The sequence below is a fragment of the Pseudorca crassidens genome, chromosome 15 (assembly GCF_039906515.1).
Source record: "Pseudorca crassidens isolate mPseCra1 chromosome 15, mPseCra1.hap1, whole genome shotgun sequence".
Classification (NCBI taxonomy): Eukaryota; Metazoa; Chordata; class Mammalia; order Artiodactyla; family Delphinidae; genus Pseudorca; species Pseudorca crassidens.
In genome coordinates this window covers 79535590-79555680 of record NC_090310.1, presented here as the reverse complement: position 1 = coordinate 79555680, position 20091 = coordinate 79535590, and the positions used below count along the sequence as shown (strand labels likewise).

General features: G+C 41.1%; 1 protein-coding gene across 2 annotated transcripts in view; it reads left to right on the top strand.

Moving 5' to 3' along the window:
* ZFP64 (ZFP64 zinc finger protein) overlaps positions 1-20091 on the top strand; it is an 88025-nt gene that overhangs the window by 30607 nt on the left and 37327 nt on the right. The window lies entirely within an intron of this gene.

Genomic DNA, 20091 nt, shown 5'->3' with positions numbered 1-20091 from the left:
ATGGCATTGTTTTAGATAGTAAGATACGTGCAGTCCCAGGGATCAGATGAGAGGGATTGGAAAAGCACCTAGGTCCAAAGCATGGGCTGTACTGACGAGAGGGAAATTTCAAATTTGTCTGTTTTGAATTGAAATGCTGTGTAATCAGTAGATGGCGCCAGAGAGCGATCTCAAATTACACGTGCTTGGATCCAAAGACCTGAATTTGGGTCTTCATCTCTGATTTCCAGCTTCTAGCATTATCTTCAACTCAGGGTGGGCTCTTAATAAACACTGTATAAATGAAACATGCTGTCACAGAGCATGAGCAAGGATTGGTGAGGAGGGGAGGTTACTCTTGTGAGAGAAGCATATTTAAAATGTGAGAACACTTTAGATACATTTTTACCAGAGTAACCAACATTTCAATTTTATGCCCTAACACACAAACTTATTAAAATTCTCATGCATATCAATTCACTTTTACATAAAGATATTATTCCCTCCCCCCCTTTTTTTTGTAATAACAAACTAAGGAAATATGGAAAATGGTGATGCTGAAAACCTTGAGAATCGCCTGTTGGAAATAGAAAGTCAGCATCCCTTAGGACACACATACAGGGACTTCCCCAGTGATCCAGTGGTTAAGACGCGGCGCTTCCAGTGCAGGGGACGCGGGTTCCATCCGTGGTCGGGGAACTAAGATCCCACGTGCTGCACAGCGTGGCCAAGAAAAAAAAGAAAACACATACATATATATATATCCTCAAGCTGGGCTTTGTCTTCTTTCTTTTTATTTTTGATCCTTCTTCGCCAGAAATGATTTTTGTATCAGCAGTGATGATAATGCGTCATAACTATGGTTTGGTAAGAAATCAAACAAGCTTGCAGCTTACTCTGTTAGTATTTTATCGCTTTAGAATTACTGCTTGCAGTGCCTTAGGAAACTATTCAGCCATTGGATTTTACCTGGGAAACTTCTGTTGTCATGAACCTGTGTTCTACATCTTTTTTCCCAGTGTGCCCCTAGTTTCAACTTTTAAATGATTTTTTTCCTGATTATAAATGTAATGTGTATTCAAGATAAAAAATATGGGAAACACGTTATGGATCTTCCTCGACGTACGAACGGGTTATGTCCTGATAAACCCATTGTAAGCTGAAAATGTCATTAAGTTGAAAATGCATTTAATACAGCTAACCTACCAAGCACCATAGCTTAGCCTCACCTACCTTAAATGTGCTCAGAACATTTACATTAGCCAACAGTTGGGCAAAATCTGCCTATTTCAGAAGAGAATATTGAATAGGTCATGTAATTTAATGAATACAGAAAGTGAAAAACACAGATTGGAGGGGTACAGAATGATTGTAAGTGTATCAGTTGTTCACCTTCGTGATCCCATGGCCGACTCACTGCCACTGCCCAGCATCGGGAGAAAGAATCAGACCACATAGCGCTAGCCCAGGAAAAGATCAGAATTCGAAGTATGATTCTATTGAATGTGTATTGCTTTTGTACCATCGTAAAGTCAAAAAATTGTTAAGTTGAGCCATCGTAAGTTGGGGACCATCTGTATGTATATTAAGAAAAATTTAAAAGTCACTAATAATTTTACTATCCAGGTGTAAAAATTGTGACCATTTTAATGGACTTCCTTCTAATCTTTTTTTTCTATGCTTGTGTATGTTTTCTATTTTTTAAATTTATTTTATTTACTTATTTATTTATGGCTGCATCAGGTCTTAGTTGCGGCATGTGGGATCTTTCATTGTGCTGCGGGCTCTTTGTTGTGGCACGTGGGCTTCCTTCTAGTTGTGACATGCAGGCTTCTCTCTAGTTGTGGCGTGCAGGTTTTCTCTCTCTGGTTGTGGCACACGGGCTCTCTCATTGAGGCGTGCGAGCTCAGTAGTCGTGGCACACAGGCTCAGCTGCCCCACGGCGTGTGGGATCTTAGTTCTCCCACCAGGGATTGAACCCGCGTCCCCTGCATTGGAAGGTGGATTCTTTACCACTGGACCACCAGGGGAGTCCCATATGTATGTTTTCTACTCCAGTTACAGAGTTGGGGTTGAATTGAGCATACTATTTTCTTTTTATATACTATATTTCTCTTTATATCATTATATCTCCACGGAACTGCTGCCCTCCATAGATACGTATAATGCATATACACACACATGCGTATTTGGATTTTTTTAACAAACTACAACAGCAAAACTTGTTCCTTGTGATAAACTATATAGAGAATTGTACAAAAACCAAGCCAATAATCTTCAGCCTATTCTCATTCCACCCAAGGGTAAGTAAGGTCTCTGTGTTCATACCAACTTAAAAGATAACCTAGAAAAGGCTTTCCCTTATCTTTATAGTAATTGTATCACACTATGTACATTTCTCTCTACCTTGCCCTTATTATTCCATTTATTAACAGTACTGTGTGTCAGTACAGCTATGCCTTTTCCTTTAAGCAAACGGTAGACTATGACTTACCATGTTATAAGCACCATGCTTTATTCACCCATCTCCATCTTCATGGGTATTTCGGTTGTTTGGGGGTTTGTTTGCCATTACAAACTGCCACAGTAAACATCCTACGTAGTTCCTCTTATTCAGTTGTGCTTTCTTTTCTTTCTGTAGGTTAGAGTCCCCAGAGTGCGTTTCAATGAGTTTCTGTAGTTTGTACTTGCATAGATTCAGATGAGTTTTTCAAAACGATAGTCTCGTTGGTGGTGCTGGTGGTGCGGGCTCCAGCTATCACGAATCTTGCTATCCATCTTTTGAAGTTTTGTAGGTCTGATGTGTGAAAATGGTAATCTGGTCTTTGTGCGTTTCCTGAGCTGGTGTTTTGATCTGCATCTCTGTGACACCTCTGCATAGACTTGTTGATTATTTGCATTTTTCTTATCTATGAACTTTAAACTCATACTCTTATTTTTCTCCTTGGGTTGCTGGGCACCTGGGGATGTGAACCCCATGTCTGTCAAATGGTGCTGAGTTTTCTCCCCTCCTATCCTTTGTCTTTTGACTTTCCTCATGGTGCTATTTCCATGTAAAAATAATCACTTTGTATGCAGTCAGATTCTTCTAGTGCTTTATTTGTGGCTCCTGTAGTTTCTAAGAAAGTCCTCCCTTCCCTTGAGGTTTTTTTCTTTAATATTTTCATTATTTGTTTTCAGTTTCTGCAGCCAGAATTCATATTTATGTGTGTATGATATAGGAGTTTAGCTGCCCAATTACAACCAGGACCATGTGTTAAACAAAATATTATTTTCCTTGGAACTGAAATCTTAATTTCACCTTTAGATGAAGTTCCCAAATATACTTGGCTCTATCTCTAGAATCTCTGTTTTGTCTCACTGATCCTTATAATTCTCTGGGTTGCCAACATTACACATTTGACTATATTAGCATCAAGGTAATCCTTGGTATCTTTTAGACTTGCAAAGCCTCCCCGTAGCTATTATTTTCCAAAATTTTCTTAGCAATTCTTAAATATTCATATTTCTAAACGAACTTCATTTTGTCCATTACCCTCCCCCCATAAAAAGTAAACCTTTTGAGGATTTGTATTAGAATCATATCTGTATGGTTACATGAACTCATGAAAAGAATGACTTTAAAAACTGTTAAATCTGGGACTTCCCTGGCAGTCCAGTGGTTAAGACTGCACACTTCCACTGCAGCGGGCACGGGGTTGATCCCTGGCTGGGGAACTAAGATCCCACGTGCCACACAGCGCAGCCAAAAAAATAAATGTTAAATCTTCCACCCAAAAACTTTTATTTAAAGCCTGTTGTAATATATAGTTTTCTTCATATACAGTCTATTCTTATTAAATAGGGCCTGTATTTTCTTGTTGTTTTGAATTCTATTGTAACTGTAAATAGGATTTTTTTATGTTAAAATAATTATTTGTTGCAAGCATAGGGAATAGCTATATTTGGTATATTTGTCTATATTGTACTACCTTAGAAAAAAATTTTTATTCATTGACGGTATTTATTAGAAACTCTTGGTCGCTGATAAATATGACATGATGGTTGTGGTATAGTCACCTCATTCCCAGGTGTTTTTTTCTCGTCCCTTGCAATACTTATACTACTTATTTTGCAGTCTTGTCCTATTGTATTAGTCAGAACCTCCGAACAATGTTGAAACAGCTGGCATCCCTGTTGCATCTCTGATTTTAACTTGAATGGCTTTAGAATTTCCCAATTTAATATAATATATGCTATTCCTTGGGTGGCAGTTTTTATAGTACTTAGTCATTTTCTTCTCCCATTTTCAGAGTTTTTATCAAGGTGGGTTGCTGATTATTGTCAAATATCTCTTAACTATCTCTTGACATAAATATTTGGGTTTTGTACTTACATATGTTGATATGTGAATTAGTGTAGGACACAGCCTGGTACTGAAGCCTTTTGCATTCCTGAAACAAACCGTCTAGGTCATGTTGGATTATTCTTCTAATACATTCCTAGATTTCATTTACTAATATTTTCCTTGAAATTTTTATAACCGTATGTGTAAGTACAGTTGAATGCTGGTTTTCTTCTTTGTTCTCTGACTTTGCTTGTTTGTTTGTTTTAGGTTATGTTTCTCTGAAAATAAATTGAGGCTCTTTCCTCCTTTTTCAGTGAGCAGCAATAGTTTGTTATTTCAGGAATTATCTGTTTATTTTCTGGGCTGATACCCTTTTTCATTGTACATTCTTAACAAACTTTCCATTTTTTTCTGTAATTAATGGTCTATTTGGACTTTATGTCTCAACCTGATAAATTTTGGTAATACATACTTTGCAAAAGAAAAAATCATTCATTTTGCTCTGTAATTCCACTTAACATTCTCCTAAAATTATTTTAAACTCTTTGGCTTTTTTTTTTTTGATCTAACAGTGCTCTTGTTACTTTTTTGGGGGGGTGGTGGTTTTAGGGGAGTTTGGGGTGGGTTGTGTTTTATTTGTATTTTCAGTCTTCTCCTTAGGTAGTTTGCCAGGAGTTTATCTGTTTTGTCATTTATGTAAAAGTAAAGCTTTTGCTTTTATTTATTCTCTCTCTACTCCTCCATTTTATTCATTTCAGCATGTATCTTTATTTCAGCATTATCTTTATTAATTCTTTCCCCTGCTTTTCTTTCAGTTTATTTTGTTAGTCTAATTTCCTGTGTTAAGTTCACTTATTTTCAGCCTTTAATAATGGGGAAGCATTTAAAGCTGTATTTTCCAGTATGACTTCACGTATGTTAAAAGATCATTTTTTTCAAAGTTAAATCATGACTGCCATACAAATATAAAATGAGCATGTGTTAGCAATTTTATCTAATTCATTAATTAATGAGGAAATCAGTAAGTTGTTACAACAGGTTTGAAGGGGAATTCAATGTATGCTTACACAGGCAATCAGGAATGCTGAAAGAAACTTACAGACAGATGCAAAACTGGTTGGGGTCTACAGGGCAACCATCAGTTGCATTCCACCCACAAGGTGTGTTTACATTCTTATATGTTTTTTGCATTATTATATGTTTCTGTAACTCACAAAGTTGTAAAATAGCTCAAAAACGCTAAAAGGCATTGACCGCTATAGGATTAGATAACCCAGAGCTGGGATATGACGGGACAACCAGTAATCTTTTTTGCCTATTTCCAAGTCTTTCAGAAATTTTCATGACATCCAGATCCCTATAGATTTTTATATGAAGTGTCCTTCTTTCGTAAATTTCTAGATACTTCGTTATTTCAGTTTTAGGGTTGGTTGGTTTGTTCCGGAAGTCAGGGGGATAAAACCCAAGAGTTATATAAAGGTTTATGTCTTATTTTTCAAGTAGTTACAGTTTGTGAAACTGTATTTTCATTTTTGGTTTCTGATATTAATGAGTTTTGATCTGAGAATATGACCTGTAAAATACGCGCTTTTTGTAATTTATTAGTTTTCTTTATAGCCATGTACATGACCAAGTTTTGTAAACGTTTGAGGAGATCTATGAATCAAGTTTGTTGACTTTGTTATTCAGATTCTCTCAGTTTTCGTCTGCTTGATAAACTTTGAAAGAAGTATTTTTAAGCCTCTTACTGTGGCTGTGTTTTTTTATCGTGCTTTTCTTGTATTACTGTGTTTCATTTTATTATACTTTGTCATGTGTTGTTTGATGCATGTGAGTTTGTGGCTATTATGTGTGTGTTCTTTGTCAATTTTACATTTTACCCTTTAGTACATGCCTGATCTTTCTATTTAATAGCTTTGGGCCTTAAATTACACTTTATTTAATAACAGTATTCCAAGTCTTATTTTATATTTTATTACATTTGCTTGGTTTATCTTTCCCACTCAGTGGTTTAATATCTTCCTTTAATAGCATGTCTTTGTCTTTGGTTGGAGAAGTCAAACTGTTTGCATTTCTCGTAGTAACGTATACTTGGTATTATTCATTTCTGTCTTATTTATTTATTAAACTTTGTAAGTTTCTCCTTTTTCTTTTCTAACTTTTCACTATGTTCTTGAAAGTTCTTATATGTTTCCATTCTACTAATAGTTACTTTCTAAACTCTAGCGATTATTTTTAAATCGATTCCTCTCTTGCTATATCAGATTTAAATATCAACTAGGCCCAAACCTTTCATTAAGAAGTCTCCTCCTCACAAGAGGAGGCCGTTGGGCCACATCTCTTTCTACAACCCCTCTCTCCAAATCCTGGGTGTTGCTGAGGTAGCTTGTGAGTTTACTTCCAGGCTTTTGTTAAGTCTTGCCCTACAGTATGTCTCTTATGTTCCAATTCCCAAATGACCACATCAACTGAGATTTAACCAAAGATTACAACATTCGTTGTTCACCATAATTTCTTAAACTCTTCTTCCCGTATTTCACATCTTTACTCTGAGTTTATCCTTATTCCATTAATTTCTTGAGTATATTCCTTAGAAAAGGCACATAAGCTGGTATTTCTTTTGCCCCAGCAGATGGATGATACCTTTGCACAGCGGATTCTTTTCTCTTCAGTAATCTTTAAATTCTGTTCTCATGGAGATGAGAAGTTTGATACTGATCTGATCCATTTCTTGAATGCCCTAGATCCAGCGACCAGCAAAGTTGAGACAAAATGGTAGTGTTGCCAGGAAAAAAAGTTGGGAGGTCTCTCACCTCAGCCAAGTCAGGTTGAGAGAACCAATCTCTGAAATTTCCAGAACAGAGGGAGGGGACTGAAAACGGGAAACATTACTAATCTTGAAACATTTTTGTTGTTCATTTCATCCCACTCCTCAGCAACAAAATTATAGTTCTACAAATTGAAACACATTTTTTATTCCCTTTGACCGTAGGGCTCCAAGCTTTAAACATTTCTTTTACATCAAATTATCATTCAAAACAACTTTTTGTTGTTGTTATGTTGTAAACTACATAAATATATTACACATTTTTGATAAATAATTAAAATAAGCAAGAATATATCTTAATGAGTTTGATAGGCCTAGTTTTTAATCAGTTTATATATCTGTGATGATATTACTTAAAAAAAATATTTTTACCAACTGCTAGAATGAGATACAGATCTCTTTCAGTTATAGTCCCAATTTTCTTTTTTTATTGAGGTAAATGCTGAGAAGTCTCATTCGCATAAATAAGGATAGAGACATAGAAAGTGTATTGTTACAGCAATGCTTCTCAATTATTTTAATTCCTTCTGAGTTAAATGCCAGAAAATCATACAATGATCAATCATAATTATTTGGGTCAATTTCGTTAAAAGCAAAGAAATGAAAACCACCTGGGATTTCTTTCCCAGTCATGGACCAATTACTTTCTCAACCTCGGCACCATGAGTCACCTTCTGGGTGTACTCTTAGATGATCAGTTTTAGGGAAAAGTACACACAAAGTTGAGGATCCGAGAATTGATTTCCTCAATCATGCCCATACACCTCTTGAGAAATCTTTGTATATTCCCCAAATATAAGAACCCCAATTGAAGGCCCTTGCCCTGGAGCAGGGTTCAGCAAACTTCTTCGGTAAAGGACCAGGGAGGTGCCGCGCAGCAACTAAGCCCGTGTGCCACAACTACTGAGCCTGTGCTCTAGAGCCCACGTGCCACAATTACTGAGCCCACGTGCCACAACTACTGAAGCCCATGCACCTAGAGCCTGTGCTCCACCACAAAAGAAGCCACTGCAATGAGAAGCCCACGCACCGCAACAAAGAGTAGCCTCCACCCGCCGCAACTAGAGAAGGCCCGTGCACAGCAATGAAGACCCAACACAGCCAAAAATAAAGAAAAAATAAATAAATAAATAATTTTATTTATTTATTTACTTTTTAAAAAAGGACCAGGTAGAAAATATTCAATATTTTTCAGCTCTGTGGGCCACATGGTCTTTATTGCAGCTCTTCACCTCTGCTATTACAGCATGAAAGTAGCCAGAGACAATAGTAAAGGAGTGGGTGTAGCTGTGTTCTGATAAAACTTTATTTATGGATATTGACATCTGAACTTCACAAAATTTCCAAGTGGCACAAACTATTATTTTTCTTTTGTTTTTTTCCAACCATTTAAAAAAAAAACGTGAAAACCATTCTTGGCTCGCAGACCACATAAGAACAAGTGCGTTGGACCGTAGTTTGCCAACCCTTGCCCTGGACCCTGCACATAATAGGTACATAACAAATATTTATTAAATAAATGGTACTAATGATTTTCAGTGATAAAAAGCTAACATTTATTGACTCAGGATATGCCAACACAATGCTAAATGCTCTACCTAATAATGTAATCCTCCCAACATCCCATGAGGGAGGATTACTATTATTACCCACATTGTGCAGGAAAGATATTTCCCAACTTTCCTGGTTTAAGAATCACCTGAAAAACTTGTTAAAAATGCCCACAGCTACAGCCCAGCTTTGGAGATCCCAGTACAGCACATCTGGGTGGGACACCTGAGAATCTGTATTTAAATCTAGGACTCTGGCTATTTTTCTGATCCAGACAATAAGGGAAATACCACAGTAAAAAACCAGAGGCTCAGAAGAGGTAAGAGATCCACCCAGGATCACACAGCAATTAGGTGATATTTAAACCAAGAGCCAACACTCAAATCACCTGCCCTCGTTCTAATCAGCATGCTTTCTCTAGTCATGACCTTCACCCAACTTGCTAAATCTGGGCTTCTTTGCCGGAATTCTTTTCCCCTCTACTCCCACCCACCCCTGGATCTCCCTGGAATGTTAAGTGGGACTGGGCAGGCCTTGCTGGGGTGCCTGCCACGCCCACCCCCAGATGTGAGTTACAGGCCTGTTTTGTTGCACGTCAGTTTACCACTGTAATTTGGGGAGTTCAGAGTTACTGTCTGTGCTCTGAGCTTTTTTTTTTTTTTTTTTTTTTTTTTGCGGTACGCGGGCCTCTCACTGTTGTGGCCTCTCCCGTTGCGGAGCACAGGCTCTGGACGCGCAGGCTCAGCGGCCATGGCTCACGGGCCCAGCCGCTCCGCAGCATGTGGGATCTTCCCGGACCAGGGCACGAACCCGTGTCCCCTGCGTCGGCAGGCGGACACTCAACCACTGCACCACCAGGGAAGCCCTGCTCTGAGCTTCTTATACACACCAAAATATTTCAGTTTTGTGTCCCACATTATTCTGCAGTGCTTGATCTAAGAGGTCAAAACATAAGCCTGCTAGCATCTAGTTTTACATGGGTTTTCTTGGGGAAACCAAGAGTTCAAGGGTTGTGTCCTGGAACAGGGTTTCTATATTGATACTTCTTGGGTGGGTCTTGTTTGTTTGTTTTCTTGGCTTCAGAAGGATTCTCTGAGCAATAAAAACTGAATGCTTACAACTGAAATTGATCTTCGGTTCATCAGCCAGAATTGGATCTTCTGGAAAGATTTCAGCTGACGATCTGGAATAAAAACGATGATAGCTTCTCTCCCCTGCCCTTCTGTTTCCTTTACTGCTGTGACACTGTCCTGTCTTTAAGAGGCTGTGTGAGGAACTAGATTTGACCCAGGAGACTGTCCACAGCGAGACTGCCTAATCTCAGGCAGGAACTGCAAGGCCCATGACTACAGCCTGCAGAGACGGTGAAGTCTTGCTTAAACCAACCCTTCGCGCTTTCAAATGCTCTTTCGCACTTTCAGTGACATGGGGAAACAGAGCAAGAAACAGGTCACGTGACTTGCCCAAGCTCACTCTGCTGGTCACTGGTCTTTACTTTTGAGCCCAGGTCCCTACCTCCTTCCTTCCCTCACCCCTCCTTCCCCCAGCGCTGAGTGTCCGGCTAGTGGGTAATGAACAGAGGCAAGAGTACCCATTCCATTTCCTTTGGTTTAGTTTTCTCATTTAGCTTGGTGCTTCCGACTTCATCCTGGCATCATGAGAGCAACAGAGGGTGCCCACGAGTCCCCAAGCCAGAGAACAAACTCTGAGAAAAGGCTGTGGTTTAGTATTGAATTGTGGGGAGCCAGCAGGGTCCCACTGCCACTGTCCTGGACTAGGGGCATTTTTGCCCATTCCTAAACACACACACACACAGAAGAAAATTATATATATATATATATATATAGAGAGAGAGAGAGAGAGAGAGAGAGAAACTTACATTTTACAACTGTGTGGGCACAAGGATTAATATAATCTAAACTGGATTATATTAAAATTTTTTTCTTCTGATTTTAAAACAAATTAAAGCTCTTCCATGGGCCCCTAATTGGAGATGTCAGCCCCTGGGGATGGGGAGATTATAACCAAGACATGAGGAATGTTAAGAGAAGTTTTCATTCTACACGGAGAAGAGACAGGTTGGGCGAAAGTTAATTACTTATCTTGGTTTTGCCTAGTTTGTTTTTTTATAACAGCTTTATATTGAATTATACTGAGATATAATTCAAATGCCATAAAAAGACTTATATTCTTCTAAAGAATATAATTTAGTAATTTTTAGTATATTCATAAAGTTGTGCAACCATTACCAGCATCTATTTTTTTTTTGGCGGTACACGGGCCTCTCACCGCTGTGGCCTCTCCCGTTGCGGAGCACAGGCTCCGGACGCGCAGGCTCAGCGGCCATGGCTCACGGGCCCAGCTGCTCCGCGGCATGTGGGACCCTCCCAGACCGGGGCACGAACCCGTATACCCTGCATCGGCAGGCGAACTCCCAACCACTGCGCCACCAGGGAAGCCCCATTACCAGCATCTAATTGCAGAACATTCTTATCACTCCAGAAGGAAACCCTGTACCCGTTAGCAGTCACTTTCCATCCCTGCTCTTCCCAGCCCCTGGCAACCACTAATCTACTTTCTGACTCCGTGAGTTTGCCTATTCTGGGCATTTTATCAATACATAATTGGAATCATACCATATGGGATCTTTTGTATCTGACTTCTTTTACTTAGCATAATGTTATCCAGGTACGTCCAGGTTGTAACGTGTATCACTACTGCATTCCTTTTTATGGCCAAATAATATTCCATTGTGTGGATAGACCACATTTCATTTATCGATTCATCGATTGATGGAAATTTGGGTTGGTGCCATTGTTTGTCCTAGTTTTAAAGATACTCGTGTATTCAGGTTTTTGGAATTATTTGTGAATTTTTGTCATGATACCCACTACCTACTGAACAGTTACTTTGTGTCACTCACATTAACTCTTTGAACATCCCCATCAGCGCTGTTCAGGACCTCTTATTAGCGTCATCATTTTAGGGTTGGTTAGGCTGAGCAACAGAATGGGTGAGCAGCTGGCCCTGGGTCACACAGCTAGTCTAGTTGATTTGGTTGGACTCACCCAGTGATTAAGATCCTGTTCCAGATTCTGATCCTACCAGAATCCCATACTGCAATCTAGTAATGGGCGGGGCACATTCATCCATCTTTGCACGAAGACAAAGACAAAAAGGTTGATTCTAGCCCAGGGATCAGTATGAAAATAGTCAGGCACGGCAGGGAAATGACACACTCTCCTCTCAGATAAGTAGCAAAGATGGAGCCTGGCCAAGGAGCTACTCTGTTCTCTTAGCAAACTAACGTTTATTGAGCACTTACTACACACCAGGTATTTGCTAAGCATTTAACTGCTGTGCCTCCTATAACCAGCTCTCAAGAAACCAAGAGTGGACCAGAGGAGAACTCCGAAATTTCTTCTGACCCAGTATTGGCATCCCTTAGTTCTCAGGAAACACATCCATCCATACATATATCACATTTACCTTTTTTTTTAACACATATATATAGATATGTACTTGTATTTTTAAAACACGATTTCTTAGGATAGTCAAAATGTTTTGCAAATTATAAGTAAAATAGTACTTTTGAATATTCTTCCTTGAACCAATCTCTTTATTTTTTTCCAAAAGTGCTAGCTATAAAATTGTAAAAGAATTCCTGTAGTTAGTTGTTCAGTTTTTTTTTGTTTTTTTTATTATTATTATTTATTTATTTTTGCTGTGTTGGGTCTTCGTTTCTGTGCGCGGGCTTTCTCTAGTTGCAGGGGCCACTCTTCATCACAGTGCGCGGGCCTCTCACTGTCTCGGCCTCTCTTGTTGCGGAGCACAGGCTCCAGGCGCGCAGGCTCAGTAGTTGTGGCTCACGGGCCTAGTTGCTCCGCAGCATGTGGGATCTTCCCAGACCAGGGCTCGAACCCGTGTCCCCTGCATTAGCAGGCAGATTCTCAACCACTGCGCCACCAGGGAAGCCCAGTTGTTCAGTTTTTAATGCTGATTTTGTGGTTCTTAAGCAGTGATGAGAGTCACTTATCTTGGGCTATATTCTTCTGGCATTATCTTTCCCTGAGCATTACTTCGCTGAATTTTGAGGGTGGAATTGGGTGATATTTAGTTATTAGGGAAAGGGAAACAATAGGGCGAATGTTCTGAATGCCATCAGCTGCTTTGGTTGTGTGAGTTGATTGGTAGGTTCACTCCAGGTAGGTGTAGAGAACGTTCAACAGGGCCCACGGACCTATGAGGACACTAGATGCTATGACTGAGCCACTGCCTTGAAGCAGCTTATGTCTAGATGCCACTGTTTCTTGTCTTGTCGTTGCCTCTACCAAAACTGTGGATCTTGAGGGCTCCGACTGGTTCTAACCGTGCTAACCCCTGGAAGGAAGTGTTCAGCAAATGTTCACTGAACTCATTCACTCATTCAGTGTTTCTCGAGCACCTACTCTGTGCCAGGTGTGGTTCTATAAACTTGGGAGGTATCAAGAGCAAACAAAGAGTGATCTTTGCCCTTGTAGTCTACCTTCTAGTGTGGGGAAAGAGACAGTACATAGAGAACAAAACACATCTGTACATTTTACAGTGTCTTAGAAGGATAAGTGCTGTGGCATGGGGGGCAGGGTTTGATAGGGGAGAGGGGTTGCAGTTGTATATAGGATGGTCAGGGAAGGCCTCCCTGAGAAGTTAAGACTGGAATGAGGGAGAGAGGGAGCCATGTGGATATCAAGAGGGAGAGAGTTCCAGGCAGAGGGAACAGCCAATGCAAAAACCCTAAAACAGAAATGTGCCTGGGATGTTTGAGGTTAACGTGACCAGAGGAAAATGAGCAACAGAAAGAGAAACTGGTAGAAAGTGGGGTTGGGAACAGTATGATTCTGTTTTTTGTATTCTGCCATATTTTAAAATAACTAAAACAATAACAACAGTTGCATTCATTCAGCAAATACTAATTGCATATGATGGTAGGGACACAAGGCAGGCAGGGTCCTTGCCCTCTGGGATCTCACAGACTAGTAAGGCAGATGGGCAAATAAACATTTGTCACAGTATATGAATGCTCTATCAGGGGGACATAGCAGGACGACAGGGAACCCATATAACCCAGGTTTGAAGGGCCCAGGGGAGGCTGCTATGGAAAGTCAAAATGATCATTGAAATTGGGAACAGAGAAATGGGGGGTGAGCATTCTAAGGTGGGCTGGAACACATGAAGCCCTGGAGGAGAGAGGTCATTTGTAATCGGAGCATTTTTCTAGAAAGGAAAAGGCAAAAAAAAAAAAAGGTGCTCCTTGGAGAATGTTAGCTCCTGGGAAGGTTGTTTATTTCTAGAGAAGCAGCACCACATTTATACCATTTATATAAAGTGATCATATAGTCCATCATCCAGACTGGGACATCAGACTGGGACACCTTTGAGAGTGGGGTGGCAAGCACTATGGGTAATTATGCTGGGAGAGCAGGTATAAGTAGCCTCCAGTATGCCCTTACCACCCTCACCGATGGAAGGCCCAGCCCAGAAGCTGTAAAATAATGCCTAATGCTTCTCCCTAGTGGTGGAATGCAGCAACACAACACAAGTCAAAGATCAGAGTTTCCTATCCCATGAGTCAGTTTTCCAAGAAAAATAACGAGTCACATGCCACAGAGCTGATCAGAGTTTGGGTTTTGACCTAATGCTTTAGAGATAAATTTATTACTATAAATGTATCAAGTCTTTATCCATCTGTTTATTCTTCGCTGTGTGATTGTATTCCTGTTTTCAGTGTTAGTGGCTGTGGTAGATTAGATTTCTGTTTCCAGCCCAACACTCCCTCCCTGGTACAGAATCATACTTATCAACCCTTGCACATTGGTATCATGGTGGGTAGAGTGGCTTCCTGGCCCCATTGACTTTGGGTGAAGCTGTGTGATTTGCTTTGCCCAGTGGAATACAGTAGACCCAATGGGAAGAGGGGTTTTAACTGTGTCTATACAGTTTGGCTCATCCTCTTGCTCTCACGTGACCTGTCATGAGAAGAACATGCTGTGTGTAGCAAAACACCCAAGGAGACACAAGCAAACACATGGAGTTGACCTCAACCCAATCCAGTAGAGCCACAATGACTCACAGACACATAAAAAATAACATAAATATTTGTTGTCGAAAGCCACTGAGATTTTGAAGTTGTTTGTCACGCAGCAAAAACTGACTAATACAGGAGACTATTAGTAAACGTACTCAACTTACCATTGTCTACTGAATTGCCATTTCCAGTGTTTAGCATTTACTTGAATGCGTGAAATAATGTTTTCCCTGCAGTACCACTTTAAAATCACTTTCAACACAAGTATGATGAAAAAAGTATTTGTCCTTGTAAAATCTGGATGCAAATCCAGCAGGTCTCTTCTTCCCATCTTGTCTTGCATCCTTTTTCTTCCTTTTTTTTTTTTTTAATTTTTGGTCAGTTCCCTTTCATAGGAGAGAGAAAGAAAACCTGCCCAGAGGACTCCCCACCCAATCTACCCAAGACCTGTTAGTCTCCATAAGGGCATCTTTTGTTAGAGGCAACATTTTCCTCACTGGCTCTGAGACTCAGTGTCTTCCAAGAGAACATACATGGGAGGAATAAAGTGCTGGAGATGCCTCAGCTTTTAAGAGACTTTACACCTTTTCTTAAATAGGATTCCATTCACTTTGAGCTAACTCTAAGTTACCGTGTGTCTTTAGAAAGATTCGCAGAGTTCAGATTAATTTGTAAGACTGGTATGCTGAAGGCTCAATGAGAACTTAAATTTTTTTTCAGCATTAAAGTTCTTAATGCAAGAAGCAAGTTAGCAAATCGGCAGTCATCTTTACAGAGCTTCTTTCCACCTAATCCAGTGTAGACAGCATAGATACACCCAGATTACCTGTAAGCAGGTGAGTAAGTATTGTCATTCAAAGACCTTGCAAGCCTGGGTTGTACAGCAGGCCCATGGAGAAGTGGAACAGTGGATGGTAGTGGTTAAGAACAAGGGCTCTGGAGTCAGAAGAAGGTGGGTTCAAATCCCAGCTCCATATTTTCCCAGAGATATGACCCAGACAAGTGACCCAACCTCTCTGAACCTCATTTCTTCTTCTGGGAGAAGCAGGTATATAATGGGGATAATAACAGTTCCTACCTTATAGTGTTGTAAAGAAGGATTAAATAACACATGTTAAATAAAATAATGCATGTTAAGATACAGAAAACAAACTTGTGATACCAAAGGGGAAAAGAAAGGGAGGAGGGACAAATTAGGGGTGTAGGATTAACAGATACAAAATAAAATAGAGAAGCAACACAGATATTCTGTATAGCACAGGGAACTGTACCCATTATATTGTAATAACCTATAATGGAATATATCTGCAAAAACACTGGATCACTATACTGTATACCTGAAACTAACACAATATTGTAAATCAACCATCCTTCAATTTAAAAAGAAAAACAAAAATAATAATACAGGTTAAGTACATAGCACATAGTAGGCAGTCAATTAACATAGCCATATAGGTAGCAGCGCTAATGACCTGCTTTCTCAGTTTTTCTGTATCTTTGGTTAAGCCGTCAATAGCTCACCTTTGTCATCATTAGGGCTGCTCAGGATCCACCGGCTTCCTGTGTAGACGACATCTGTCACTGTGCTCATCCAGGTGGAAGGCAGTGCCCTACCCACCACTGTACAAGCTGGTGAGCATCAGCTACTCCCACCACTTCCTTGCAGCTTGAGGACACGCACAAGCCCTGGGCTTGGCCAGTCAGGTATTCCTGCCTGAGACCAAGCAAGCAGCACAAACCACAGGGAGGTATTAAAATTCATCCACAATAGCAGCGTTTCAGCAGAGGTTTAAACAGTGTGATGACAGCAGCGGCGGTTTCTGGGAGCAGTGGGGCCCAGCTTCGGGGTTTCCAGCATCAGCATCAGAGATGTTCCCCTGCAGCATCCCAAACAGACGTCCTTGCAGGGCACCTCGTTCTGGCCTGCCTCACTTTCTGCCCATCACCTGAGCTGGGCTCTCAGGTCCCTCACATGCTCCAGTCAATCAATTCCTGTTCTGGTTCAACTGGCCAGCAGTTTCTGTTGCTTGTAATCAATGAACTCTAATTGATACACTCCCAAAGAGGGAAGCTCTGATGGGCTCTATTGTCATTGACCCATAGTGAGGACTCCAGTTTGGCAGAATTGGGAGCCATATCAGCGTAGAAGTCATTGCTTTAGACTCAGCCTTTGCACTTAGCTAAAAAGCCAGCTCAGGGGCTTCCCTGGTGGCGCAGTGGTTGAGAGTCCGCCTGCCAATGCAGGGGACACGGGTTCGTGCCCCGGTCCGGGAGGATCCCACATGCTACGGAGCGGCTGGGCCCGTGAGCCATGGCCGCTGAGCTTGCGCGTCCAGAGCCTGTGCTCCGCAATGGGAGAGGCCACAACAGTGAGAGGCCTGCATACCGCAAAAATAAAATAATAAAATTATTTTTTTTAAAAAAAGCCAGCTCAAATGGTTTCAGTCTAATAGTGCAACGCTTGGCACCTTTAAGCAGAAAGATGCCCCTACCACCACCATGGGAATTCTCCTTCCTTCTGAGAGCCTAATGGGTACCAATGCTTCAGGGCTGGCCTTTGACTTCATTATAGAACGGGAACTTCTTAAAGGAAAAATGTCCAACAATTTTTTTTTCCATAAAACATTACAAACATACAGCAAAGTTGAAAAAAAATGTTTGGTGATCACCCACATTCTTTCCACAAAGATTCTGTCATTAACATGTTACTCTTTTGGCTTTATCATATATCTCATTACGATATTTTTAATTGAAAAGCTAATACATGCAGAGTGGAAAAATTCAAACATTCCAACATGGTATATGATGAAAAATTATTCTCCTTTCCACATCAGATCCCCAACTAACTTCCCAAAAGCAATCACGTGTTTACATATGCTTATATGTATAGTTTTTGTTTCTTCTTTTTCCTGATTTCCTTTTAACGGCCCCTTACTCAACTTACCATCTTGTCGTTTGCCTTTCTTTTTTCTTTCATTTAACAATATATCTTTCATTCAGGATCCATTCATAAAAGCTTATTAAGCACCTACTCTGCTGTACCAGACACTTTTTCCATAAACCAGGCACCCTGAATGGGTGGAGTAGTTCTGCTCTCCTCCCTCAGGGCCAAAAATTCAGAAATCATCCCATGTCACCTCATGTGAAACTAGTTCATTCTTTTTTTTTTTTTTTTGGCTGCATTGGGTCTTCGTTGCTGCGCAAGGGCTTTCTCTAGTTGTGGCAGGGGCTCTAGCAGGGGCTACACTTCGTTGCCGTATGCAGGCTTCTCACTGCAGCGGCTTCTCTCGTTATGGAGCACAGGCTCTATGTGCATGGACTTCAGTAGTTGTGGCACACAGGCTCAGTAGTTGTGGCTCGTGGGCTGTAGAGCTCAGGCTCAGTAGTTGTGGTGCACGGGCTTAGTTGCTTCATGGCATGTGGGATCTTCCCAGACCAGAGCTCGAACCTGTGTCCCCTGCATTGGCAGGCGGATTCTTAACCACCGTGCTGCACCACCAAGGAAGTCCGAAACGAGTTCTTTTTTTTTTCTTAATAAATTTATTTATTTAATTTTGGCTGTGTTGGGTCTTCGTTGCTGCACGCGGACTTTCTCTAGTTGTGGTGAGCCGGGGGCTACTCTTCCTTGTGGTGCACAGGCTTCTCATTGCGGTGGCTTCTTTTGCTGCAGAGCACGGGCTCTAGGTGCGCAGGCTTCAGTAGTTGTGGCTCACGGGCTCTAGAGTGCAGGCTCAGTAGTTGTGGTACACAGGCTTAGTTGCTCCGCGGCATGTGGGGTCTTCCCAGACCAGGGCTTGAACCCATATCCCTTGCATTGGCAGGTGGACTCTTAACCACTGCGCCACCAGGAAAGTCCAAAACTAGTTTATTCTTAAAGGGACTTTTAAACCAGGGTTTAAATGCCTATAAGACCCAGGTGACAACAGAAATGTACGAAGGTATCTGCAACACAAAACAATAAACATTTGGAATCCCTGGAGGTCCAGTGGTTAGGACTCTGTGCTTCTACTGCAGGGGGCATGGGTTCGATCCCTGGTCAGGGAATTAAGATCCCGCATGCTGCATGGCAAGGCCAAAAAAAAAAAAAAAAAAAATTATGATGTAACAGTAAACGTTTGACCACCAGGTGTGCAGGAGATCAGAAGTTGGAACTAAAATGTATTAGTTCTGGGAATTCTTGGGTATTTTCTCTGCTATAAATGAAACTCAGCTATTCCACATTTGGTTGGTTGGTTGGTTTCTTCCTTTTGCTCGGCCCCTTGCCCTCTATTCTGTATCTTTTACACACCTCATGGTTTCTACTTCCGTAGGGTTTTCGCTTCCTCCTGACTTTAGGTGAGGGGAGGTCCTCTCTGGCCTTTCTCTATGGCTCGCCCACATATTTCCAGCACTCTGTTGGTTACAAGGAACAGAAAACACACTAAAACTAGCAGAAGTAAGAAGACTTCCTGGACAGATACTAGGTAGTTTCCAAAATCGAAGAAAGAAACACAGGGTTCAGGGCTGCTCCCCGGACCTTGAGACCTAAACCAGGGAGATGGTTGTGTGTAGCGTCTTTTTTCATGATCGTGCTCTTCACTACTGGCCTTTGCTTGTTCTTATTCTTTCCTCCTAAGGTGGGTTTTGTAAACTTGCTAGAAAGTTATGGGCACAGTTGGCAACCCCAACTTAACATCAGCCCAATGCAGCAAATCCAGAGGGTAGTCCTTCTGTCTCTGCTTTTGGACATAAACACGCCAGGAATGGTGTGCCCAGCGCCAGAGCACATCTGTGGTCAGGCAGACACAGTGGGTTAGGCTGAGCCCATCCTGGTCAGTGGCCCACTCATCTGGCCATCAGTGGCTTTCCATAAGTGGCACCCCTACCAGAACTAGTTCCCCAAAGGAAGGAGGGTAGCATGGTTACACAAAACCATGAATATTCATTGCCAAGGCCCTGAGCCTCGGACCCCTCTGCTAACTACCTCCTTCTCTGCGCATTTTCCAGACTTTCCTTGGGGGATCCACTCCACCCCCTCTTTCAGCCTATATGCTTCAAATGGGGCTAACACACCCCTTTCATGAGGGGAGGGCACGTATCCCATGCTTGGCCAATCACAGTACCCTGTGACCTTGGTCAAAGTTATAAGTCCAAAAGCAAGGGTTAGCAAGTTTATTCTATAAAGCAACAGAAAGAGTTGCTGGTTTCAAGAGAAATAATTGATAGTAAATATTTATCATCTCTGTCGTAGCTACTCAGTTCTGTAGTTCTAGCACAAAAGTAGCCATGGATAACATATAAATGCATGATGCTCTGTTCCAATAAAGCCTTATTTACAGAAATAGGCAAGTGGGCCAGATTTGG